A 27788-nucleotide genomic window follows, 5' to 3' on the forward strand; every position below is an offset into this window, starting at 1 on the left:
ATGAGAACAGCATCCATAGGCTCATATATTTGAATGCTTGGTTCCCAGTGGGTAGAACTGTTTGGGAAGGATTAGAAGGTATGGCCTTTTGGGAGAAGGTGTATTACTGGGGGTGGGCTTTGAGGTTTCAAAAGCTGACAACTTTCCTAGTTAGCTCTCTCTGCCTCATGGTTGTAGATCAAGATGAGCTCTTGGCTACTGCTCCAGCACCATGACTGCCTGTCCACTGCCCTTCTCCCCACTCTGATGGTCTGAAACTCTAAACCCTAATAAACTCTTTTTCATTTTGTTTTTTGAGACGGGGGTTCTCTGCGTAGCTTTGGAGCCTGTCCTGGAACTTACTTTGTAGACCAGGCTGGCCTTGAACTCACAGAGATCCACATACCACTGCTTCCAGAGTACTGGGATTATAGGTGTGCATCTCCACTGCTTGGCTTAGAACATGTATTTTTATGTGTGTGTTCAAGAAGGTCAGAGGGAGGCATCAGATATCCTGGAGCTGGGGTTACCCATGTAGGTGCTTCAAAAGGAACGTGTATCCTCTAGAAGAATACCACATGTGCCATCTTTCCAGCCCTACACAGGATGTCTTTCTTTCTATCTTTGTTTCTTTTATGTTTTTTGGGACAAGGTTTCTCTATTTAGCCTTGGCTATCCTGGAATTCACTATATAGACCAGGCTGGCCTTGAATTCATACAGATTTATCTGCCATTGCCTCCTGAGTGCTGGGATTAAACGTGTGCACCACCACCACCCAGCTCAATGTTTCTTAACTAGAACAGAGTTGAGATTTTACCGGTTTTCACTCATGGTATAACAGAAACGTCACAGCCTTTAAAAGGTGGCCGTAACAGTTCCTTGAATCCAGATTGTAAATTATGATTTTTTTTTTTGTTTGTTTTTTTGAGACAGGGTTTCTCTGTGTAGTTTTGGTGCCTGTCCTAGATCTCACTCTGTAGACCAGGCTGGCCTCGAACTCACAGAGATCCACCTGGCTCTGCCTCCTGAGTGCTGGGATTAAAGGCGTGCGCAACCACTGCCTGGCATAAATTATGATTCTTAACCCAGAAAAATGATGTAGTTACCATACTGCCGAATTAGACCAAAACAAATTTTTATTTTTTTTATTTATTTTTTATTTTTTTTGTTTTTTTGAGACAGGGTTTCTCTGTGTAGCTTTGTGCCTTTCCTGGAACTCACTTGGTAGCCCAGGCTGCCCTCGAACTCACAGAGATCCGCCTGGCTCTGCCTCCCGAGTGCTGGGATTAAAGGCGTGCGCCACCACCGCCCGGCAACAAATTTTTATTTTAAGATTTATTTTATTTCATGTGTATGAGTATTTTACACGCATGTATGTATATGTACTGCATTGGTGCCTACAGATGGTTGTGAGCCACTATGTATGCTGGAAATGAACCTGTGTCCTCTGCCAGAATAGTAAGTGCTCTTATTAGTTAAGTGTGGTGATATATGTTTGTAATTCTACTACCCAGCACATGGGAGGCAGATGGGTGATGAGTTCAAGGCCAAGCTGGGCTACACCTTGAGAACCTATCTCAAGGAGAAAAAAAATAAAGCAACAAACAAACAAAACTTCAATGTAGTGTTGTGTGCTTGAAATCTCAGCATTTAGAATTGCAGGCAAGTACCGCTATGCCTGGCTGATTGTAGCTTCTTTCTATTTTGAATTATTTTTATATTCTTCCTTTCTCTGGGCCCTAACTCTAACAGTAGACACTGGAAAGGTTGCTTGTGGCTCTGCCCAGAGTTGAGAAGTCAGGCTCTTGGATGTTGTGTTGTGGAGAACATCTGTACTTTTAATCCCAGTACTTGGGAGACAAGGCTGGATGATGGCAGTGTGTTCTGGGTCAGCCTTGTCTATATAGTGAGTTCCAGCAAATGCAGAAGTCAGAAGGCAGGTTCTTGATTAGTCTGGACTTAACGGGCACTCAGGATCTTAGACATGCTGTATTTTATTTTTCAGGCAATGAATGCTACTCACTCAGACAAGAATTTGAAGGCTAAACAAAGTAACAAACAAAAAAACGATGGTTGCATATTGTCTTAGGGTTTCTACTGCTCTGAAGAGACACCATGACCAAGGCAACTCTTACAAAGGGAAATATTTAGGTGGGATGGCTTGCTTACACTTCAGAGGTTCAGTCCATTATCATCATGGCAGAAAGCAAGACAGCATTCAGGCAGACATGGTGCTGGAGAAGGAGCTGAGGGTTCTTACATCTTGACCTGAGGGCAACAGGAAGTGGTCTGAGACACTGGGCAGTATCGTGAGCATATATGAGACCTCAAAGCCCGCCCCCACAGTGGCACACTTCCTCCAACAAGACCACACCTACTCCAACAAAGCCACACCCCCTAATAGTGCCACTCCTTTGGGGGGCCATTTTCTTTCAAATTACCACACATACATCATAGCTTGGGTGCAATTTTGATCATTAAATGCCTATGATTCAGGACTCAGAGATACAAGCCCAAGATAAGACATTGCATTTTGGAAAGTTTTGTTCAGAATGCAGTGTAACCGTGGAATACAGACACAGACAACATTTCCAGGAAGATCCTGGGTGGTCCCAGATTCAAAGAATTCACTAACACGTCCATCACTGAGTTTTTCTGTCTTTAGATTTATTCATTTTATTTTATGAGTATTTTGCCAGCTTGTATGTACATGTGCACCCCGTAGGTGCCTGTACAGAAGGTGGTGAAGTGGAGTTATAGGCAGTTGTGAGCTGCCGTGTGTGTGTGTGTGTGTGTGTGTGTGTGTGTGTGTGTGTGTGCGCGCGCGCGCGCGCGCTAGGAACCAGGTTCTCTGAAAGGGCAAAAAGTGCTCTTAAAGCTTAGCCATCTTCCCATCCTGGACCACTGAGGTGTTCCATGCACACAGGTGGGTGAGATTGAGGTGGTCCATGCACACAGGTGGGTGAGATCCAGCCCAAGATAGTATTTAGGAAATGTGCCTATCTTTGGCAGATCTCAGAGCTTTCTCCTCATAGTTCATGGAAAAAGAGATTTTTTTTTTTAAAGGAATTACAGAGAAGTTAAAAATATTTTTATAGCAATCAGTCACACGCCCTCCATCGAGATCCCGCTGTTAACACCGAGTCATGCCGGGTGGGGAGAAAGACCCACGAACTAGGTGGCTGTTCCCACGTTCCTGCAGGAGGCTGGCAGTGGCGCGGGGCGGGGGCAGCGGGCGCGCAGGGCGGGGCGGGCGCTGCGTGCGCTGGACGCGGGGCTGCGCTCCTCCTCGGGTGCGCTCCTGGGCGCTCGCCGCCGCCGCCGCCGCCGCGCCTTGAGTCAGCAAACTCCGCGGTGCTCCGGGCCCGCCGCCGCCGCCGCCGCCGCCGCCGCCCAGACCGCGCCTGAGTAAGCCGAGCCTCGGGAGGGAGCCGGGTGGCGGGCACCTGCTCAGCCCGGCCGGGGACCCGGAGGATGCTGGCGCGGGCGGGTTTTTATTTATTTTTTCTTCCTCTGAATGCAAGGCCGGGCATCTTTGAGTTTAGAGGGTGGAAGGGGTAAAGAAGGTTTTTGGTTTTTTTTTTTTCTTCTTCGTGGGATTGTGGGATTGATGGAAAAGGCCTCGGAGGAACCCACGTTGACGATCGGGTTTGATAACACAGGGAAGCAACAGCCTGTTTATCGGTTCTGGACACATCACACTTTGCTAAAATTACAAGGATTGTTAAGGGGATGGTCACGGGATGTCTGTTTCCGCAAGGCACAGGCGCGTGGAGAGCGATGGATTAGAAATTGAGAGCAGAGGGGGGTTTGGCGTGATCTCCATCAACCCTTTCAGTTTGCGACAGGTGAAACCAAGGTCCGAGGGGGGGGAGCAGAAAGCACCCGGTGGAGGGGTGAATGAAAATCCCTCCTCTCCTGGGAGTGGGCTTGTGGGAGTGGCCGGAGGGGGTTGGGGGCATTAGGAGACTCCTCCAACCAGTGGCCCATCTTTGAGGGGCTTTTCTGGAGGTGGAGGTTAAGTGTCCTGGCAACAGTATCTCAAGTGAGGTTGAGGAGTCTGCATGACTTCGCGTGATTCCTGTCCCCAAAGCAAGGATACAGCCAGGACAGTCATTCCGATTTCACCCAGCCTCTAGGTGTCTTCCTCCCTTCTGGTCCTGGGGATGGAGCCCATGGTCTTGAGCATATTAGCAAGCACCTTACCGCTGAGGTGCACCCCAGCCCCCCCCCCCCCATTTATTTATTTTTAAAGGGGTAGTAGAGTTGAGATTGACTGACAGACTGTTTTGAATAATGATATAAATGTAGATATATTTAGAAGTGACTGTGTGAAGCTGTAAAAGACCTCGTTAGCAGCTGCTTCTAGTTAACTGACCATCCATCCAGGTTTCTTCTGTGAGCACATTCTTTTTTTTTTTTTTTTTTTTTTTTTTTTTTTTACCTGAAAGGGCTATCACACTTCTTTTTTTTTTAAATTTTATTTACTTATCTTTTATACATAAGTGCTCCACATGTATAACTGCATACCAGAAGGGGTATCAGGTCCTATTAAGATGCTTGTGGGGGGCGGGAGGGGGGAGAACAAGGGAATCTGTGCCTGTATGTAGAACTTAATTGCATTGCAAAATAAAAATTAAAAAAAAAAAAAGATGGTTGTGAACCACCATGTGGGTGCTGGGAATTGAACTCAGGACCTCTAGAAGAACAGTCAGTGCTCTTAACCGCTGAGCTCTCTCTCCAGCCCCCCAAAGTCTACACCTCCGCCCTGCTTTATTTGTACTTTCAAGACACCGATCTCTGAAGGTCTTCTTATAACTGAAATCAAAGGAGTCGGGTAACACAGTCCAGAGCAGAGAAGAGTGAAGTATAAGGGCCAAAAGACAGCAACCCCACCCCACCACTACCATGGGCACACCTCCTTGGGGGCAGTGCCAGCCAGGCCCATTTCTGTAACTAAGAATGCGCTGACAAGCTGGGCGGTGGTAGCGCACACCTTTAATCCCAGCACTCGGGAGGCAGAGCCAGGCGGATCTCTGTGAGTTCCAGGCCAGCTTGGTCTCCAAAGCGAGTTCCGGGAAAGGCGCAAAGCTACACAGAGAAACCCTGTCTCGAAAAACAAAAACAAAACAAAACAAAACAAAAAAAGAAAGTACAAATAAGCACCGCGGTTCTTTCTGCATGTTAGAGTTGCCCTTATGCCCCACTACAGCGCCTCCCCTCTACTTTGACCGCTCCTGATCTCCCTTTTCAGCCCTGGCATGGCACTCCTTTCGTTTTGAGTTAAGCCATTGGGGGAACTGCTTTCTCTTTCCTCTTTTAGTTCAGGGCTGTGGTGTAACAAGCACTTGTGAAAGGCGGGGAACTGCCTGAGAACAGGGTCTAGCCTACAGTGTGGGTTTCGATTTGGAGAACAGCAGAGGAGGGTTGGCTAAGATGATGGTCAGCACTTGGAAGGTCCCCCGGATTTTAGGGCTGTTATCACCAAAGGTCTTTTTCCTAGTTATGTAATAGGTGTGAGTTAACACATAGGCTCTCCAGACTTGTCCCTACTAGAGGCTATATGGGACTGTGCGTTGGCCACAGCTTCTGGTTTCAGATCCTTCTGAGTTGAAATCTTGGAACTCTTGTTGGCAGAGTCAGGCATGGTGGTGCACATCTGTAACCCCAGCACTTGGGAGGTGGAAGCAAGAGGATCAGGAGCCTGAGGCCATCCTTAAACTTAGGAGTCCTTGTCTCAAAAGTAACAAAACAGCTGTCCTGGAACTCGGTATGTAGATCAGGCTGACCTTGAACTCAGAGATCTGCCTGCCTCAGCCTCCAAAGTGCTGAGATTGAAGGTGTCACCATGATTGGTTCTATTTTTTAAATTTTTTTATTTTTTAGACAGTGTCTCATGTGGCCCAGACTGGTCTCTGACTTACAGTGTGGCAGAGGATGACCATGAGCTCCGATTCTTCGTAGTGCTGCATTACAAGCATGAGCTACTCTCGTACGTACTTGAGGATGACCTTGAACTCTCAAGTGCTGGGGTTACAGGTGTGAGCCACCACACCTGGCACTATTTAATTAATTAATTAGTTTGGAGAAAGAATCTCCTGTGGCTCAGGGCTAGCTTTAAACACAATATGTAGCTGAGGCTTCGAAGGCCTGATGCTCCTGCACCTACTTTCCAAGTGCTGGATCACAGGTGGGTGCCCGGCATCTTGAGTCTTTTTTTTTTTTTTTTTTTTTTTTTGTTACACCTTTATTTATTTGTTTATTTTTGTGTGTACATTCATATGTGCGTTTACACATGCCCTTGCACATAAATGGAAATCAGAGGACAAGTCACTTCTCTCTTTCCATCATGAGATCCTGGGGAATGAACTCAGGCTTGCAGGCTTGGCAGCAGAGACCTTTACCATGAGCCATTTCATTGGCCTCCCTAAATCCATTTTTCTTTTTTTTGTCTTTTTTCAAGACAGGGTTCCTCTGTGTAGCTTTGGTGCCTTTCTTGGAACTCACCCTGTACCCCTGGCTGGCCTCGAACTCACAGAGATCCACCTGGCTCTGCCTCCCCAGTGCTGGGATTAAAGGCATGCGCCACCACTGCCTACCCCCCCCCTTTAAAAAAAATTTGATATAGCTGAGAATGGGTTTGAACTCCTAATCCTCCTTTTTTTAGCTCCCAAGTGCTGGGATTATAGTTGTGTGCCTCCTTGTCCAATTCCTGAATCCTTTAGGAAGATATGAAAGGTAATTTTTTTGCTTTGTTTTGTTAATAATTACATGAGGTTCTATTTTGGTAACATTGTTGAATACCGAGTTAACGATTCATCAATAACCCAAACACACGCATGTACAAAGAATTCAGTTTCTTAGACAGTTCTGTCCCACTGCAGTTCTTCAAGGGGCAGGCTCTTCTTAGGTGCTGCTTTTGGAGTCTAGTGGGATATTCGTACTAGATTTGATTGCTGCCAACATTAGTATTGAATCAGTTTGCTGAATTACGGTCGTTGCTTGTCTCCCAAGGGATCAAGGGTTTGTCCCCAGTGTGAACCCATGACAGGTTGTAAAACTTATAAGAGGTGGGGCCCAGTGGGAGTCCTTGGGTGACTGGGGGCTTTGCCCTTAAAAGGGATCACAGACAGTTCTCCCAGGACCCTGGATTAAATCTCCTGTGAGAAAGTTGTGATAGAAGCCGGAGGCTGACCTCGGGGTTGCTCTTTGCTGGCCTGGCTGCCGTGTGATGTCTTTATTTTGTGCATGCTCCCTGCACTTTGAGGCCTTCAGAGCAAAGCAGCTGCTCTGCACCCTCAGGGCCGTGCTGTGCGCTAAATAAGTCTCTTTAAATCGTGAAGGTGCCCAGTCCTAGGTGTTCAGTTACAAATGAAAAGGGACCAGTTTACAATGGAAAGAAAGGCAGTCTGGAGCCCTTTTTGATTAGGGGATGGAAAGACAGAAAAGGGGCGAGAGGAGTCAAGGGGGACACCAAAGGACAGAGGCAGGCCCCTCAAGGCGGTACTAGCAAGGGGAGCATATGTAAGGAGGCCCCAGGCTGCTGAGAAACAGCCTCTTGGAGCCTGACATTCGAGCACACGGTCCCTGTCTCCCATGGGCTATGAGGCTGGCTCCTGGGTCCCCTGTGCCTCTCCTTGGGATTTCTCTATGTTCGTGCTCCTCACATGGCTGGCCTGGCACTGACCACACTTGACTTTTCGCTTAGCACTTGCCAAGCTCTCATGCGGTCATCTTTCTGCATTTTGCACTTTGATTCCAGGCCCCCCAGCCATCGTCCACTTCTCTGGCCATTTCTGCTTCATCTGGCCCGATCCTCAACTTCCCTGAGACCCTTCCAATGCATCTTCTTCTTGTCCACACTGTCTCCCTGGATCTGTGGTTTTCAAACATTAAAAAAAAAAAAAATTTATTTGTTATTTATTTGTGTGTGTATTTCATGTTAGCTGGGTGTGCATGTGTGTCACGGCATTACAGGTGTGGAGGTCAAAGGACAGCTTGTTGAGGTTGGTTCTCTTTCACTCTGTGGGTTCCAGAGATTGAATTCAGGTCTTTGGGCTTGGTGGCAAGTGATACTATCTACTATGCTATCTTGCTACAACACCCCCCCCACCCCCCACCCCCCGCTTGGACATTTTATCCATAAGAATCATGTGGGAAGAAGGAGATTTCTGGGCCTCAAGGCCCATGGTGAGACCTGGGAGTCTGTTTCTCCTTCTCCAAGGCTGGTACAGACTGTACAAGTCGGGCTTGTGCCCATGGCTTCAGAAGTCATTGGTAAGCCAGAGACTTCCCTTCTGTGCTAGGGATGGAACTCAGGGCCTCTTGGAGCCTGCTGGGCAAAGGCTGTAGCACTGAGCTGCATCCCCAGTTCCCAGTTCTGAGCTCTCTTGTTTCAAAAACTCAGCCCCTTCATCACTGATGGAGAAGCCGAACCCTACTCTAGGTTTGTCCGTCTGTTGACTCTACTAGGTTAAAGGAGAAGCCACCAGTGTAGCTCCAGGCCCCTCTCTTCCTGCAGTCCCCTGTGTGCCAGAACCATTGTTCTGTTACTGTAGACACCACCCACTTGCTCTCTCAGTTTGTGGCTTCATTTCTTTCTTTATTATGTGTGTGTAAAGGCATGCGATGGTTTGAATGAAAATGGCCCCTCTAGGCTCATATATTTGAATACTTGGTCTCCAGTTGATGGAACTGTTTGGGAAGGATTAGGAGGTGTGGCTTTGTAGAAGGAGGTGAGCTTGGAGGTTTCTAAAGACTCCTATGATTCCCAGTGCTCTTTCTCCCTGCCTGGTGGTTGCGGGTCAAGATGTGAGCTCTCTAATATTCCTTTGCTCTGTCATCATGGACTGTCAACCTCTGACACTGTAAGCCAGATTAAGTGTTCTTTTTTTTTTTTTTTTTTTTTTAGGATTTTATTTTTGTTTTCTATGTGTATAGGTGTCTTGTCTACATGTATATCTGTCTACCACATGTGTGCCTGGTGTCTTTGGAGGCCAGAAGAAGGGATTGGATCCCCCTGAAACTCGAGTTACAGACAGTTATGAGCCACCGTGTGGGTGCTGGTAGTTGAACCCGGGTCCCCTGGATGCACAACAAGTGCTCTTAACCACTGAGCCATCTCTCCAGCCCCTAAACACTTCTTTTCTGAATTGCCTCAGTCAATAGACATGTAGCTAAGACATGACATGTGTGTGCCACGCTGTGTGTGAGCTTCTTTGTGCATGCATGTGTGCCATAGCAGGCAAGTGTTAGGCTCAGAGGACAACTTGTGGGAGTTCTTTCCTTCCCCATGTACATTTCAGAGATTGAATTCGGGTCATCAGGAATGGTGTTTATCAAGTTCCTTATCAAGTTTACCAAGTTCCTTTATCCGCTGAGTCATCTTGCCATCCCCCTGGTTCCTCTTCTGTGAGTACAAGCTTATGTGGTTAGTGGACAGGGCAGAACATGACTGTGTGTGTGGGGAACTCATACTCCTTGAAGTCACAGACATACCAGGAGTTCTGTATGGTGCTAGGATTCAGTAATGATCTCTTCCTGGCAGAGCGTAGAATGACATTGGAGGAGGTGGGGGAGGTACGCTGATCCTGCTGCGTGGGGGTCTACTTGGGTTGGCAGACTGGAATGTGGGTCTCAGGGAATAACTAACGTGTAGCCTTTTCATCTGTTTGCCTAGCCGTGATCAGACCCTTCTCCAGCCCACAGCCATGGTCCATATGCTGGGAAATGAGTGTTAGGATTGGAATCAGGGTCCTGGCCATCACTCACTTTATGTTCAGCTCATCTCTCTGATGGTTGAGCAATGGTGGAAAACTGAAAAACTGTGACCTCCCTGTTCTGAGAACTTGGCAGAGCTGAGTCTGTAGACAGACATACATCAGATGACCTCAGATTACTTCAGTGTTTCTGCCAAAAATGGAGTTAGGAATAATAACTCTGACATTTCACCTCCTTCTAGAAGGACTTTCTGTGTGTCTTACCTTTGACTTCTTGATCCAGGCCTTGGATGTCTAAGAGTGAGTGATCTGACCCTTGAAGGCGATGGCCACGACGTGGGCTTCTCACTTGCAGGTGAACCGCAGGACATATATGTTGGAAACGTTCTGTCCCCTGAACATTGTTATGTGGCATGGAGGATATTTGAAGGGAAGTTGTTTTTAAAGGACCAAGTGAGCTGTGACGGGAGCCGGCATATGAGTATCTTCTCGTTGACTCGTTACAGTAGATATATGAAGTACACAGTTGGCCTGTTTTATAGGTAAGGAAACTGAGGCACAGAGGTATTAAAGGATTTCCCTTGGCCAAGGGCAGTGAACGCCTTTACCCTCCCCTAAGCCCCCATTTGCTGTGCCCTTGGCTGAGTGTAGAGGTACTTGGCTTGCTCACAAGGTGATCCCCTTGCTCACCAGGCCACCCTTCCTCCTCACCTGTCTGTTCTCCACAGCTGGAGCAGTATTCTGTTGGGTAGTTAGAATTTGATTAAGTAGGTCACGTGTAATTCCTGATTGAAAACCCTGTCCAGCACCAGTTCTCGGCATCTGTGTAGAAGGTGGTGATTGCCCGTGTGTCGCAATACTTGTACTTTTTGTTTCCCTTTCGTGCTTTTGAGGGAGTGTCTCCGTCAGTAGCCTAGGATGTCCTGGAATTCAGGCTGCCCTTGAATTTGAGGAATCCTTCCTTAGCTTGCCAAGAGCGGGTATCCCAGGTGTGAGCCACCACATCCAGCCCCACCTCTCCCTTTTTGAGGAGAGGGTCTCAGTGTGAGGCAGAGCTTTGGGTGGCTCTTTCTCTAACCCTCATACCGGTACCCTTCCTAATCTTAGCCCCAAACAGGAATGGTGGATGTTCTACATTGTGCCAGCCTGTTCTTGAGCTCAGTCTTCTTTCTGACCTCTGCGTCGTCCTCACCCTGCCTGTGACCCCAGCCTTGTTCCAGTCACTGGTCTGTGAGTCATCTGACCCCTTCTCCATTGTGCCCTCTGTCCGCCGAGTTCTTCCTGTTGCTTGGTGGCCTTTGTTTCCTTTGGTAAAAGTTTTTATTATTTTGATTAATCCTTTGAGAATTCATTCTATGTATTTGGATCCCATTCACCCCCCAACTCCTCCCCTTAACTCCTCCCAGGCACACCCCCACCTCCCCACCCCCAGTGGTCTTTATTTCTTAGGGTGGTTTTAGGCTCTCAGCAAAACTGAGCGGAAGACGTAGGGGAAGCAGCACTTGAACTTGCCATGAAGTATTACAGCATGTCTGTGTGACCTGAAGCTCCGTGTTGACATCCTGTTAGAGGGTATAGTATCACAGCATGTCTGTGTGACCTGAAGCTCCGTGTTGACGTTCTGTTAGAGGGTATAGTATCACAGCATGTCTGTGTGACCTGAAGCTCTGTGTTGACGTTCTGTTAGAGGGTATAGTATCACAGCATGTCTGTGTGACCTGAAGCTCTGTGTTGACGTTCTGTTAGAGGGTATGAGCAACCAAACTGGACTCAGTATCGCACACCTGTGATCCTGGCACTTGAGCAGGAGTTCAAGGACATCTTTGCCTGTATGGTGAGTTTGCAGCCAGCTATAACAGGCTTTTTTTTTTTTTTTTGGACTGCCCGCCCCCAAATCATGACACAGAGACTTATTGATTATGAAAGCTTGGCCTATAGCTTAGGCTTGTCCCACTAGCTCTTATAACTAAATTAACCCACTTATATTAATCTCCGTGTTGCCTTGTGGGTTTTCAGCTCTCTTCCCTCTTGCACCTCCTGTTTCCTCTCCACGGCCTCTGGTGTCTCTCTCATGCCTAGATTCATCTCCTCTTCCTCTCTCTCTGCCCGGAAGTCCCGCCTAACCTCTTCCTGCCTAGCTATTGACTGTTCAGCTCCTTATTAAACCAATCAGAAGGTACCTTGGCAAAGACACATCTTCACAGTGTACAAAAAGATTATTCCACCACAGCCAGCTGGGGCCCAAACTAAAAAAAAAAAAAAACAAAAAAACCCCAGAAAACCAGTTGGGAGCCAGTTATAGGGATATGCATGTGCAGGTGTCTGCAGTTAGGTAAGGGTATAAGCATTAAAATTGTGTATGGGGTGTCAGCCTGGGGCTCTGCCTTGTAACAGGATAAAACTCCAGTCTCCGGTGCCATAGGAAGGAGTCTGTTTTCTCCTTCCACCCTTATGTGGGTTCCGGTTTGAACACAGGTCACTAGGCTTGCATGGCAAGTGTCTTTACTCTCAAGCCGTCTTGCCAGCTGCCTCATACCTTAAAAGTCCCATGCTGGGCCTGTTTTTCCTGCTTGTCCTCTGCCAGTGTCAAGGCCTAGGTAGTTGGCTCATGCCTTTTCTTCTCTCCCTCTTTTTTTTTTTTTTTTGAAGCAGGGTCTCTCTATTGTGTAGCCCTGGCTGTCCTTGAATAGTCTCTCTATGTGTAGATCAGGCTGGCCTTCAACTCACAGAGATCCACTTGCCAACTGAGATACATCTTCAGCCACCCACTTTTTTCTTTTTAAAAGATGTCTTGTTAGCTTATGTGAACTATGCATGATGAAAGGGTTCGTTATGTATTATATTTTGATCATATTCTCCCCCACAAATGTCTCTTGTCCCCTCCTGGTGATTTCCTTTCTCTTTCCAAACCAGTCCCTCTTCTACTTGATGGGTCGCATCACAGGACCACAGGGGCGGGGCTGTTTACAGGAATATGAACACTTTACCAGTGGACTAGAGTGTTGAGAAAAATGTCTCTCTTTCCCCCATTGCCTTGGCTAGTGTTCCGTCACTGGGAAGAGACACCATGCCCAAGGAAACTCTTATGAAAGAAAGCATTTAATTGGGGGCTGGCTTACAGTTTCAGGGGGTCAGTCCATTGTCATCATGGCAGGGAGAGTGGTGGTACACGGGCAGGCATGGTGCTGGAGAAGTACTTTATCCTGATCTGCAGGTAATGGGGGGCGAGGGGTGAGAAAGAAACAGAGACAGAGACAGAGAGATGGACAGAAAGAGAGACTAGGTTTGGGCTTTTGAAACCTCAGCGCCCACCCCCAGTGACACACCTCCCCCAACAAGGTCATACCCACTCCAAGACCACACCTCTTAATCCTTCCAAACAGTTCTTTGTCTAGGACAAAGCATGCAAATATGTGAGACCTTGGGGGCCATTCTCATTCAAACCACCACACTCATCAATCATTAATGGCCTCTCAATCCTCAGGGAGAGGAAGGGCCTCGTGAGCACTTCCCTTTTGAATTTTTAGGGCAAAATGTTAACATTATTCTTTTTTGTTTTGTTTTGTTTTTTTCAAGACAGGGTTTCTCTGTGTAGTTTTGGTGCCTGTCCTGGATCTCTGCTCTGTAGACCAGGCTGGCCTTGAAGTCACAGAGATCCGCCTGGCTCTAAATAATAAAGGCATGCGCCACCACCACCTGGCAGTTAACATTATTCTCATTAACCAGCTCATCTTCCACAGTCCAGTGAAATCAAGAACTAGGAGACAGTGAAAGCCATGTGTTCTTTAGTATATTAGCTGTGGCCAGAGCTGGGAAAATGCTTTTTTTCATCATGTGATGAAGGGTTAACCATGATGGAGAGAGGTGGGCTGGAATAAGAGGCTACTGTTCTTATGTCCACCTTTCCATCACAGGTGGTTGGTGTTATACCCAGGTCGCGGGGACCCCCCCAAAAGACCACTGTGGAGACCGAATCCCATATGTAAAAGCAAAGAGCCTTTGCTCTGAGCTTGGACTCTCTATCTGTCCAACACAGTAGTGAGAGCAGAGAGCCCAGAGCCCAGGTAGGTTTTTTTTTTTTTAATCATAGCAGAGGTTGAGGTGAGGGGATTTCCAGGGTTCAGGACCCTGATAGGCTGACATTTGTCTAGGGGTATAGGGAATGTTTGGAATGTCAGGTATTTCCCCTTAGATGCAGGCCCTCCCTGGGTGGGGTCAGCTCTGGCTTTTCCTGGGTCCAGGTGTTGCCAGCCAGAAGCTGTGTCTGGGCCTCTAAGCTTGTCATGGCAGCTATGTGGTCAAGCTGTTTTGGGCCCCCCACAGTTGAGCTTTTCAGAAACTTGATGATGCAGAAAACGGAGAGAATTTTCTGGAACTCATTCAGTCAAGTTTAATGTACCCAATATTTATTGAGTACTGACTTGCTGCCAGGCACCTTGCTAAGTGAATGCTGGGTTTTAAAGCATAAATGATTTGGACAAGGCCCCTGACCTCTGGGGACTTCTGAGATGACAGATAATAAACCCAGAAATAAATGAATGGTTAAAACAATACCAACTGCAATAAGGATAAGGTTAAAAAAAATGGAGCATTGCCTCTCTGCAGAGGTAGAGAGACCTACCCGAAGGGTAGGAAGGAGCCATTGTGGTGAGTGGGGTGAGGGAGCTGGAGTGGGGATATGAAGGGAATAGGAAGCACAAAAGGCTTTTGGTTGAGGAATGAGTTGGGCAGTGGAAATGGCCTGTTGTGTGTGCAGAAGAGTTCAGAGGTAGACGTAGCTGGGCAACTCTGAGGGGTGTGGCCCCCAGGGCCCACACAGGTAAGGCCTATCTTCTGGAATGGGGTTGGCACAGTTTTCCCATCATAGATTCACTTGAGAGGCATGAGGTGCATGGTGGGGCTGTTCCAGTGTGGGGCTTGGGTGTTTGGGATTTGGATGCCTCTTACCTTTAACTGCTCCCTAGAGTCTAGTGCTTGGGGGTGCTGTGTGTTTGGCAAGATAGGTCATATACAACTGGAGAGAAGAATTGGCATTCAAGGCTTGTGTGTGTGCAGCACACTTCTTTTTTAATAATTTATTTAACTTTATTTAATGTGCATTGGTGTGAAGATGTCTGATCCTAGGGAACTGGAGTTACAGACAGTTGTTAGCTGCCATGTGGATGCTGGGAATTGAACCTGGGTCCTCTGGAAGAGCAGCCAGTGCTCTTAACCGCTGAGCCATCTCTCCAGCCCGCACCACACTTCTTTTGCCCCGGGACACACAAGCCTTGCACAGCCTGCTTGAATAACCACGTACATGCTCTATGAGCAGTATTGATTTGTCTCCATACAGTATGTCTGGGAGCACATTAGGGTGAGGCTATAGTTTGTGACCATGGTGGAGCTTCATTGTTCATGGCTGGGTTCTCTCTAGGAAACTCAAAGGGAAACAGTCCTTGTAAATTTAGGACAGAAATGGCCTTTCTCTGTGTGGTAGGCACCATAGGAACAGAATGATAAATAAAACTCATTACTAAAAAAAAAAAAAAAAAAAAAATTAGTGAAGCAACCACCAGAACCGACAAAACCCAACAAACCAGAAAAACGTATTTGTAATTCGTGTCATTAAGAATCAGTTTTTCGGCCGGGCGGTGGTGGCGCACGCCTTTAATCCCAGCACTCGGGAGGCAGAGCCAGGTGGATCTCTGTGAGTTCGAGGCCAGCCTGGGCTACCAAGTGAGTTCCAGGAGAGGCGCAAAGCTACACAGAGAAACCCTGTCTCGAAAAACCAAAAAAAAAAAAAAAAAAAGAATCAGTTTTTCTAAAAAATACGAAAACCTATAAATCGGCCAAGAAAAGAACAAATGGAGAGGCTGAGGCAGGAGAATCACTGTCCTGTCCTGTCTCAAAAGTACCCCAAACAAAAATGGTTAAAGGATATAAACAATTCATGCAAAAGAAATTAGTAGTTCATAAGTACATGGAAGGACCTTGGCCTTGCACATATTTGGAAGACCCCCCCCCACCCCCACCCCCGAAAAAAAAAAAACCACCCCAGTTAAATCTCACTTAAATAGAGCTGGCAGGCTGGCTCAGCAGGTAAAGGTGCTTGCCACCAAGCCTGATGACCTGAGTTCAGTCTCTGGGAGCCACATGATGGAAGGAGAGAGCTGACTCTCGTAAGCTGTTCTCTGACCTCCATGTGTGAGCACACGTACAAATAAATGTAATTAAATCAAGTCACTTATGTAGACCTGGGAAAATGTGGGGACTTATCATATTAGGAAAGATTTGGGAAAACAACTCACTCAACTGTGAATTCTCTGCAGGGGTACATATCTGTCATAGTTAATAGTTCACCTGACCTTATGAACCGAGAAATTCTGCTTGTAGACATTTATTTCTCAGCTGTACTCACGAAGGTTTTCACTGAGCACTGTTGGTAACAGCACAAGAGTGTATGAGTGGGTGGCTGGTGAAAATGAGCAACAGTACATCTTCATGGTGGAGTAGTATGCAGCTGCGAAAAAGGAGAGCGTTCCGTGGATAGCTGGGTGCAGGCCACACGGTTAAGTATAAAGAATGAGGCATAGGAAGATGTGTGAATTGTTACCATTTGCAGGAAAGGAAGGATATGGAATAAATGTCTATATACTGGCATCTGCACAAAGTGTCTCAAGAAGAATGCTCGAAGGACCGGAGGACTGGGGTGGGGATAGTTTTCATTTTGTACTCATATTCTTCACATTTCCAAATGTGTTAAATTAAAAATACTTTTATTACTTTAAAAAATGTGTGTGTGGGAGCTGGAGAGATGGGTCACTTGCTGTCCTTGCAGAGGATAGTTTCAGTTCCAAACACTCACATGCTGACGCATAGCTGTCCAGTTCCAGCGGATCTGATGCCTTCTGACCTCTGTAGGTATGAGACATGCATGTGGTGCACGGACATGCATGTAGGCAAATCACTCATACATTAAATGCCGACTTGGCCCTGTGGTCGGGACAAATCTCTCCCACCTACATCCCACAGCCGCTTAGTCCCAAGTAAACACACAGAGGTTTGTATTATTTACAAACTGTATTGCCTATGGGTCAGACTTCTTTTTTTTTTTTTTTTTTTTTTTTTTGGTTTTTCGAGACAGGGTTTCTCTGTGTAGCTTTGCGCTTTTCCTGGAACTCACTTGGTAGCCCAGGCTGGCCTCGAACTCACAGAGATCCGCCTGCCTCTGCCTCCCGAGTGCTGGGATTAAAGGCGTGCGCCACCACCGCCCGGCGGGTCAGACTTCTTGTTAGCTAGCTCTTACAACTTAACTCAACCCATTTCTATTAATCTCTATGTTGCCATGTGGCCGTGGTATTACCGGTCTGCTGGCATGTTGTTGCTCCTTGGGCGGTGGGCTGGTGTCTCCCCACTCTCCTTTCTTCTCCTCTCTCTCCAGTTGGAATGTACCGCCTCACCTTATTCTGCCTCACCATTGGCCAAGCAACTTTATTTAGCAGCCAATCAGAGCAACACATATTCACAGCGTACAGAAAGACATCTCACAGCATTTAAATAGATAAATCTTTGCAGAATCTGTTTTGAAAAGTGCGTGTGTATGTGTGCAAACACATGCACACCACATGCATGTATGTGTGTGTGGGTGCCCACAGAGAGAAGCATCAGGTCCCCTTTGAATCTGGAGTGAAAGGCAGCTGTGAGTCGCTCTGCATGGGTGCTGGGAACTGAACTCGGGTCCTCGGCAAGAGCCGCAGCATGTGTGTCTGACTGCTGAGCCGTCTCACCATCCCCTAAGTGTGTTAGAATAAGAGGCTGTAAGAGCGAAATTGAAGGGTAGTTGATGGACAGACTGGTGCTTTACCCGCATTGCACAGTGTCTAGCGCGTCTCCTGTGCTGCAGCTTTCTTGCTTGGAAAAAAGGACTTTATAGGCTGTGGCTATGTTAAGGAACTTAATCTCTCTCTCTCTCTCTCTCTCTCTCGCTCTCTCTCTCTCTCTCTCTCTCTCTCTCTCTCTTTCTCTTTCTCTGAGACAGAGTCTCACTGTGTACCTCTGGCTGGCCTGGAACTTGCTCTTTAGACCCAGGCTGGCCTAGAGCTCATAAAGATCCACCTGCCTCCGCTTTCCAAGTGCTGAGATTAAAGGTGTACACCATATGCCTGGCTAGAGAACTTGATTAAAAAAAAAAACAACAAATATTATTGTGTGATTGTGAACATGCTATATGGACATGCCAGGATGGCAAGAACCAGGACATAAGAACAGACACAGCAAAGCAAAACCAAATCTAGCAGTGTGGAACCAAATCTCGGAGCTCAGTGCCTGGCATCTGAGGCTTGTAATCGTTTGGGCTCCAAAGGGCTTGGGCAGCCCTGCCTCTCCAGCTCTGCCATCCACAGCCCCCAAAGGCTGTCCCTTAGGCCATCTCCATTCCATTTCTGCAGTTCTCCTGGGTCATAGCATCTCCCAATATCCTGGGATCTCCATAGCAACTGGAGATTGACCTTCACCTATAGCCCCTCAGGCCCTCTCTGCAGGACACTGACCCTGCCACAAGGTGCCAAGCCTCAGCTGCGCTCTCTGAACCCTTCATACCTTCGAAACCAGTAATCCACGGAAGACTCTTGCATTGCCGAGTTCACTCAAGATGTAGTCTGACTCTCTTGGACTACAGTTGTTATCAGCTTCTGTATGTTGACCTCAGGAAGTACTTTGCTGTCCCAGTGAAGTATAGAAGGCTGCACTTCAGTGATACTGAGCTCTTAGGAACAGTAGCTGGTTCTTCAGCCAGTCCTAGCCTGATCTCCAATTCTACGTCGCTGCCCATCATGTGGGTCACAGCAGCAGGAGCTCAGGGAGCAAGTCACATTACGTGTGTGTGTGTGTGTGTGTGAGTGTGAGAGAGAGCACGCGTGCAGCGGTCTGAGGATAACTTTCCAAAGTCATTTTTCTCCTAAGGTAGGCCCTGGGGATCAAACTCGGGTTGGCAGGATTTTGTAGCAAGTGAGCCATCTTCATGGTCTTATTCTGGATGAGTCCCTTCAAAGTTGACAGGCTTTCCTGACTATGGACAGAGGAGAAGTAACCTGAGGCCTTGTGGTGCCCTAGTGGACATCTTGATTTTAGCCTGGAGAGACCCATGTCTTAACACGGACTTACAAAACTGTAATGAGGAATCTCTGCTGTTGGAAGTCATTAAATTGGGTGAGATTGGTTTGCAGCATTTTGGGGGTACTTGTATTTCTCATTCTTAATCTTCCTTTGAAGGCCAATTAGAACACTGCTCAGCATATGGTGTCTTTTTTTTTTTTTAAGACATACTTATTTTTATTTTGTGTGTGTGTGTTTTGCCTGCATGTATGTCTGTGTGCCACAGTGTGTGCCTGGTGCTCTCAGAGGCCAGAGGAGGATGTCAGATCCTCTGAACTGGAGTTACAGATGGTTGTGAGCTGCCATGTAGGTGCTGGGAATTGAACCCAGGTCCTCTGGAAGAGCAGCCAGTGCTCTATCCACTGTCCGTCTCTCTAGCCCCTTGTTTGCTTTGACACAGGATTTCATGTGGCCCAGGCTGGCCTTGAACTTTATAGCTAAGAGATCCTTGAACTCCAGCGCTTCTTGCTTCCACATCCCAAGTTCTGGGATGGCAAGCATGCACCACCTGCCCAAATCTTGACTATGAATTTTTGATTATGTAGACAAAGCTGGCCTTGAACTCAGAGATCCGCCTGCCTCTGCCTCCCAAGTGCTAGGATTAAAGGCATGCCCCACCACCACCCTGCCATTTTTTTTAAATGTGGAAGAGATTATCTTCTTAAGACTTTTTTAGCCTTAGATATGATATTGTGGACTATGAAGACATATTTGATGTCATAAGAACATCTTTCCCCCAAGGCCATTGCTCCCCTTTGCCTGTAACAGTTTCTGTGTCGGGAACTTGATTCCTCTCACTTTGCATGTTTAGCCAGTGGAGGAGAGAGAGCCTGAGGAGCTGCAGTGGTGTGAGAAGAACGTTCAGAGGAATAGGACACTTGCCAACAAAGAGTTAAACCATTAGTCAGGCAAATGAAACCAGTGGGCCGGACATGTTTTTGCCTAATCCTTCACCTAACAAGCCCTACCCCCTGCTTGTCTCCGCCTTCTTCCTCCTAAGGCTCTGGCGGGTCCGCTTTGTAATGAACAAAATACCCTGGGATGTCCAGTGTGTCATCAGACTGATGGGCAAACCCAGAGCCCCTAAGAACTCCGGAGATGTAGAAATACAGCTTTCTTCTTCGAACGCTATTCCTTTTTGCTTTATTAGACAGAAGTGGCTTGTTTCCGAGGATGCATTTTCAAAGTCCGTCCTTTTAACAGGTTGGTGCCTTGGCTTGTTGAGTGTGTTTGGTTTGTGATTGAGTGACTGTGGTGATTCTGTGAGGCTTGTTTTCAGACATTGGTTTGAAAGCCTTGGGCAACTTCCTTGATATGTCCACCTGTTGTGAGCAAGTGCTGAGATTTAATCATGATGAAAAGAAGAGGATTTATTTTACTTTGAATTATTTGTGTGGGTACCTGCACACGGGTGCAGGCACCCTCAGACGATCCTTTGGAACTGGAGTTACAGGCAGTTGTGAGACACTGGTGTGGGCACTAGGAACCAAATTCAGGTGTTCCAGAAGACCATCAAATGCTCCCAACCATTGAGTCATCTCTTCCGCCCAATAGTATACATTTCTTTCTTTCTTTTTTAAAGTGTTTTTTTTTTTTTTTTTTTTTTTGAGACAGAGTTTCTCTGTGTAGTCCTGGCTGTTCGGCTGTTCTGGAACTCATTCTGTAGACCAGGCTGGCCTTGAACTCACTGAGATCCGTCTGCCTCGGCCTCCTGAGTGCTGGGATTAAAAGTGCACGCCACTGCTGCCCGGCTAAAGATTTGTGTTTAATTTATTTATATGTCTCTGTGTCTCTGTGTGACTGTATGCCTCATGTGTGGCAGTGCCTGTGGGGGCCAGCAGACAGCCTCTGTCTCCCTTGAAGCGGTAGTCACAGGTGGTAGTAAACCACTGACCTGGGTGTCGGGAACTCGGTTCAGATCCTGGAAGGGAAAACTGAGGGTTTTTTTTTTTTTTGTTGTTCTGAAGTTTCCGATAGTTCCGGCTGCTTTCACTTTCACAGGCTGCTGTCAGAGGCAAAGCCCGTGCGCTTCACTGGCCTCTGCTGAAAGCATTTTAAGAAGAAAGAGACTAGGGGAGGGAGGGAGTATCAGATTGAAGTAGCAGGGAAAAGAGGCGAATATTAAGACTCCATATATGATGAGAAGAGATTAAAAGAGCACTTCAAAGAAAAGCGTTCACTGGGTTGATGAAGAGTCAGTCATGGTGTACGTGTGGGAATATTCAGGAGTCTAGCCTAGAGCCAAGCCTGGTGGCTCACACCTGTAATCCCAGCACTTGGGAGGCAGAGGCAGGAGGATCAGTACAAGTTCGAGGCCAGCCTGGGCTACATATCCATTTCCAGGCTGGCTAGGGCTACGTAGAATGATTGTGTAGGTCTGCATTTGTGAGTTCCTGAGGGGGCCAGGGGCCAGACTCTAGGAGCTGGAGTTACAGGCCATTGCTGTGAGCCAGCCAGTGTGGGTGCTGTGAATAAACAGGGCCGCTGTAAAAGCAATATGTGCTCTTAACCTCTCCAACCCCTTGTTATAACTTTTTAAAGTACAACATACTTGGCAGTATCTTAGTTCCACGATAACTAATAGGGATAACAAATCAGATGAGTTTTTGTTTTTGTTAGGAAATCAACTATATAACATGGATATTTTCTCTTGCATGTGTGGAACTGAAGCTGTCAAATTTGAGATTTTGATATTTATATCAGTATTATTTAGCATTGTACATTGGTAAACAAATTGAACCTGTTTCCTTGAGCAGATGATACCTGGGGACTCCCGGCTAGGTTAAGTAAATTGAACTAGAGTTACATGTCTTCAGAACTCAAAGTAACCCAGGATTGTCCAGCGTCCCAGGATTACTGCTGGGAAGCATGATTCATTGGTGCAATTACATCATCTTTTAAACATATTAGTATGTATTAAGTGACCAGATGAAAAGCAAACACTGGCCCCTCAGCCCTTTCAGCCTGTGGTTCCGTGTTTTTCAAAACCTAATAACAGCCATTAGCGGTAATTGTATGTGTGTCTTAATAGGGAGACTTTAGTCCAAGGTGTTCTCCTTGCGTTAATTTGTTTATTGCTCAATAACCATAGAAGCAGGTTCTGCTGTCAGCTCTTGTTTTATAAGTAAGGCTACCAGACAAGCCGAGGTGAAGCGGGTGGTCCAAGGCCACTTAGCAGGAGTCTAGGCAGATGAGTAGACCTCAGACTTTTTTTTTTTTTTTAAAGATTTACTTATTATGTATACAGTGTTCTGCCTGCATGTATGTCTGCAGGTCAGAAGAGGGCACCAGATCTCATTACAGATGGTTGTGAGCCACCATGCGGTTGCTGGGAATTGAACTCAGGACCTCTGGAAGAGCAGTCAGTGCTCTTAACCTCTGAGCCATCTCTCCAGCCCGACCTCAGACTTTTGGAGTGTGTGTGTGTGTTCAGACAGGGTTTCTCTGTGTAGCCCTGGCTGTCCTGGAACTAGCTCTGTAGACCAGGCTGGCCTTGAACTCACAGAGATCTGCCTGCCTCTGCCTCCTGAGTGCTGGGATTAAAGGTATGCACCACCACCACCAGCAGACCTCAGACTTTTTTTTTTTTTTTTTTTTGGTTTGTCGAGACAGGGTTTCTCGGTGTAGCTTTGCGCCTTTCCTGGAACTCACTCTGTAGACCAGGCTGGCCTCGAACTCACAGAGATCCGCCTGTCTCTGCCTCCCGAGTGCTGGGATTAAAGGCATGTGCCACTACTGCTTGGCCAAGACCTCAGACTTTTTGATTCACAGTCAGGAGTGCTGTGAGGTATATGCTCAGAGATCTGGCTTTGCAGTACCAACCCATGGGCGAACACCGGGCACCCTATGCTTTGTTAGTGTGGTGCCCTAAGCTCTTGGGTGACTTCTGGGCATTGTTTGGTCACTACCATTTTGTCAGTGTAATGTGACAGGGAATCCGGTCTGTGCTGTTAAGGTAGAGACCAGAGATCCCAAAGTAAACAAGGACGGAGGGGAGCTGTGCTATTTGGACTTCACAGTTTACTGGGAGGCAGATTGTAATTCAGTGTTTGCCAGATAAGGCTAAAAATATTGTGATCGGATCTTCCAAGAAAGGTTATACAAAGGAAATGTATCACAGAATTAAAAAAAATTACATTTTATAGGCAGGGTGCCGGTAGAGGCAGGTGGATCTCTGTGAGTCTGAGGCCAGCCTGGTCTACAAAGTGAGTTCCAGGACAGCCACGGCTACACAGAAAGACCCTGTCTCCAACAACAACAACAAAAGTACATTTTATTTCTTTGTGTGTGGAGGTCAGAACACAACTGGTTGGAGCTGGTTCTCTTCTGGAGATTGAACCCAGGTCAGCAGGGTTGGTGACAAGTCCCCTTACCTTGGGCGCCGTCTTGTTGGCCCATACCTGGTAGGAGGAAGTTAGGCTCAGCTCCCCTGGGTTAGTGAGCGTAGCCAGCACCTTAAGAATGCATCGTGATAACCTGTGACAGAGGGGTTGGCTTCTGGGACGGATTGATGACCTTGAACAAGTCACCTCACCTCTGAGCTTTCGTCTTTGTCTGCAGAACAGGCAGGTTGTGAGACGTGAGGGAGACAGTGTGTGTAATGTACACAGTACAGTGTATGCAGTGTGCACACAGCGTGACCAATGGCTGTAAATGGCAGCTGCTTTTATTCTTGTGGGTATTTTATGTTAGTTTTACTAGAACCTTCTTTTTTTCTTTTGAGATTTTACTTATTTTTATTTTATGTGTTTTGAGTATTTTGACTGTGTGTATGTCTATGCACTATGTGCATGCAGTACCCACAGATGCCAGAAGAGGGCATTGGATTCCCCTGGAACTGGACTTAAGAGATAACTGTGATCCGCCATTCAAGTGCTGGGATCAAACCCGGGTCTTCTGGGACAGCGTCAAGTGTTTTTAAACACCGAGCCATCTCTCCAACCCCCTACATAAGTACATTTTTAACTTACAAAAGTAAGGTTGGTTTTTTAAAGTTTGGTTACTCTAGGAGTGTATAATTACCCGGTTCTGTTTATATTGGCATACATCCTTCTGTATGTATACATTTTCATCTTTGCATATGTAAGGATCTAAGTATATATCATGTTATGAGTCTCCTCCCACAACTGAGTCTTCTTCCCTTCCTGTCTCTGGATTGTGTAACCTGTAACACCATCTGAGCAGTGAAGGAGACATTTATTCTTGGCTAAGAATGGGAGAAATGGGCTAAAAGCTCATACAGCAGCCTCTCCATCCTTGGGCAATGATAGGAGGAAGTGGCTAACGAAGGGGAGGAGCAGCGTTTCTTTCCTGGGGATGGGTGGAGGTTTTCTGGAACTTTGGGCTCCTCATCCTCCTTTTGTGCCTTTCCTGGATCTTTGCAGTTGTTACCATGGCGCCTGTCAGCTCCCACAGCACCGTGTGTCATTTATTGAGAGGTGGTCACTTCGGCAGCCATCTTAGATCTGACAAATATTGGCCAGCCTATGTGAAGAGGACTTCTGGCCCACAGGCAGCGTGTCCTCAAAGATAAATAAGACTTAATTAAGCAGGATAGAAATTCAGCGGGTGCAGCTGGGCAGTGTGCAGAATGACTGCATGTGTGTTCTTATGTCAGGGAATTACACTTCACGTCGGTGGGTGGGCTGTGCTTTCCACTCCCTGTACCATGGATGTCTCCCTGGCTCAGCATTTACTCAGTTGCCTCTTTCCGACTACTGGGTTTACCACAAATGTGTTGGACTTTACACTGTCGTTTCCTTACTAGTGGGCATTTCAGTTATCTCAGCTTTGTTGGTTAGAAATGTGAATGGATGGGGATGGAGCTCAGTGGTGGAGCACTAGCATGTACAAGGCACTGGGTTAAAACTCACTGCCTCTAAAAAAAACCAGAACAAAAACCAAACGAAACCAAACCAACCAACCAACTAACCCAAAAACCAGAACAAAAACCAAACGAAACCAAACCAACCAACCAACCAACCAACCAACCAACCAACCAACCAACTAACCCAAAAACCAAAACCAAAACCAAAACAAAACTCAAACGAAAAACAGGGCTGCAGTGAGCATCCCCTGGGAGCAGCTTTGTGTCCCGGGCTGGCTTCTGAAGGACTCTCTCCTGGACATGTGATTTTGGTCCGGGTTGTTGAGCTCCCGACTGCAGTCGGTGACCCTGCCTTCTGTGAAGGTGGCCCATGTGAGGTACCATCTACTTTAGCACAGAGCTCTGACCCTGTGTCCAGGCAGAGGTATTCCTTCGGGGTGACGACTCCCCCATGCTTTACCTCCACAAATGTGTCAAGGTGATTGTGATGACTATTCTTGGCTGTCAACTTAACTACATCTGGAGTTAACTAAAACCCAAGAGGCTGGGTACACCTGTGAGAGAATTTTTAAAATTCTCCATTTGAAGTGGGAAGATATATTTTTAATCTGGATCTTTGGAAGTGGGAAGATCCACCTTTAATCCGTTGGCAAGCTATATTAATGAATCTCTCTCTCTGTCTCTCTGTCTCTGTCTCTCTCTGCCTCTCTCTGTCTCTCTGTCTCTCTGTCTCTCTGTCTCTGTCTCTCTGTCTCTCTGTCTCTCTCTGTCGGCTTGCTCTCTCACTGGCAAGTCCATTCCTTCACTAACTTTAGAGCCTACTTCTTTGGGATTCTGTCTTAGGCTGAAGACCAGCTGAGACACCAGACTGAACAACTTGGATTCTTGAACTTTCCACTGGGACAGCCATTGATGGACTAGCTGTACCACAGCTAATTTAATATATCTATGTATATTAAATAATTATATCTATATCTATGTATCTCCTAGCAGTTCTGTGCCTCTAGAGAATCTGGCTGATTCACTGACACAGCTTGCTAACCCAGACCCTGCCTCAGCTGCAGTGGTCCTAGAACCTCCTCTGGCTCATTCTGTTCCTAGAGGAGAGTCTCGGTTTCCCTCCTGTGTTTGTTTGCCCAGGCATTTTGATAATCACCGCACTTGGGATTGCTCTTGAGATCACCAGATCAGCTTCCTATGAAAAAGATTCCCAGGCTGGATTGTCCGCCCACCCTCTTCCCCCCTATACCCCATCCCTGCCTGTCTGCCTGCCTGTCCTTGAGACAGGGTTTCTCTGTGTAGCCCAGGCTGTCCTAGAACTCTTTCTGTCGACCAGGCTGGCCTTCAGCTCAGAGAGCCACTCTGCTCCTGAGTGCTGGGCTTTGTTACGCTTCTCCCACTGGTGTCATGTCCTGTCCTGTCCACTCATGTCACCCCCACACATGCCTGTCCACACATGTCACCCCCACACATGCCCGACCACACATGTCCCCCCCCACATGCCCGTCCACACATGTCACCCCCACACATGCCCGTCCACACATGTCCCCCCCACACATGCCCATCCACACATGTCACCCCCACACATGCCTGTCCACACATGTCACCCCCACACATGCCCGTCCACACATGTCCCCCACACACATGCCCGTCCACACATGTCACCCCCACACATGCCTGTCCACACATGTCACCCCCACACATGCCCGTCCACACATGTCACACCCACACATGCCTGTCTACACATGTCCCCCACACACATGCCCATTCACACATGTCACCCACACACATGCCCGTCCACACACACATGCTCACATACACAATAAATAAACAAAATTTAATTAAAAAAAATCTGAGTTATGGTCCTGAGTGCCATCTAAGATAGCTTGTTCTAAATCAGGTGTGGTGGCTGAAGGGGACTCCTGAATGGAGGGGGGTGCTCCCTCCCAGACCCCAGATTAGGCACAAACCACACCCAAACACCTGTTTTCACTGAGAGCTCCTTTATTAAGCGGGAAGAAAAGTTAAAGTGGCTGCTTTGTGACTCAGGCAGAAAAACAGCAGCCAATGACCTTGCAGGTGTCATTCTTAAGAGAAGAGGAAGAGGGGGGGGGGTCTGTGTTAGGATGGGTGAGGATGTGGCGGTAGAAGAGATAGAGGATGAGGGACAAGGGGAAGGGGACAAGGGAAAGGGGGCAGGAGTGTTTGTCCCAGCAGGACCAAGGACTGCCTCTGCATAGAGAGGAGACAGGCATGGCCCATAGGAAAATGGCAGTTTATAAAAGTAAAGGAGAAACCCTGTGTTAGGATGAGGTGTTTAATTTTAATTGGGCATGTCAATTAGGTGAGCCAAAGGGGCTTCTGATTGCTGGACTTCAACACTTTGATAGCTGCTGGACCCTGGTGGGAGTCGTCAGGAGGAGGAAGTGGCCAAGAAAGGGAATAGGCCTTGGCGGCTACTCTGGAACGTAATCTAATAGTTTTTTTTGTTTTTTTTTTTGTTTTTTTTTATCAAGGTAGAGGGTGTGGGGGAAGGGCAAGGCCTGCCAGAGTCATGCTCACCATGCTTGAGCTGGCCAGAGTCCCTTCAGTGGCCCGAACCTATAATCCCAGCACTTGAGAGGCTGAGTCAGAAGGGGTGGCTCTCCTGGGCTACGTAGGAGTTTCAGGCCAGCTTAAGCTGTAGAAATCCTGTCTCAAAAAAGACAGGTTGTTTTCTGCCTGCCTTTGGTTTTTTTGGTACCTTGAAAAGCAGTGGAGACACTGGCCCCAGAAGATGAGTTTAGTGCAGCTGGTGTGTGTGTGTGTGTGTGTGTGTGTGTGTGTGTGAGAGGGTGGGGTGGGGTGGGGACACACATTTGATCGTCCTCTTTTTCCAAAGTATGGTTAAAGGCTAACTTCTGGTTCTCTCTTGACTTATATTCCTTACAAAATTCGTCAAATGCAGGTTTATATCTGACTTGTCCATAGCTTGCCAGCAGTGAGGCATTTAGAGGACACATTTAGGTTACACGTGAAACAGAGTCTGTGTGTGTGTGTGTGTGTGTGTGTGTGTGTGTGTGTGTGTGTGTGTAAATAAGATTAGGGGCTCCTAAGATGGCTTAGTGGGTTAAGGTGCTTACTGTCA

At 47.2% G+C, this 27788-nt stretch overlaps 1 protein-coding gene across 1 annotated transcript in view; it reads left to right on the forward strand.

Moving 5' to 3' along the window:
• Positions 1–19837: 19837 nt before the first annotated feature.
• The window catches only part of Snx10 (sorting nexin 10), a 48526-nt gene continuing 40575 nt past the window's right edge, over positions 19838–27788 (forward strand). Inside the window, exon 1 of the mRNA XM_059256663.1 lies at positions 19838–20037. The gene's annotated coding sequence lies outside the window, so the exon portion shown is untranslated. The remainder of the gene's footprint in view (positions 20038–27788) is intronic.

Source organism: Peromyscus eremicus, chromosome 3 (assembly GCF_949786415.1).
Source record: "Peromyscus eremicus chromosome 3, PerEre_H2_v1, whole genome shotgun sequence".
NCBI lineage: Eukaryota > Metazoa > Chordata > Mammalia > Rodentia > Cricetidae > Peromyscus > Peromyscus eremicus.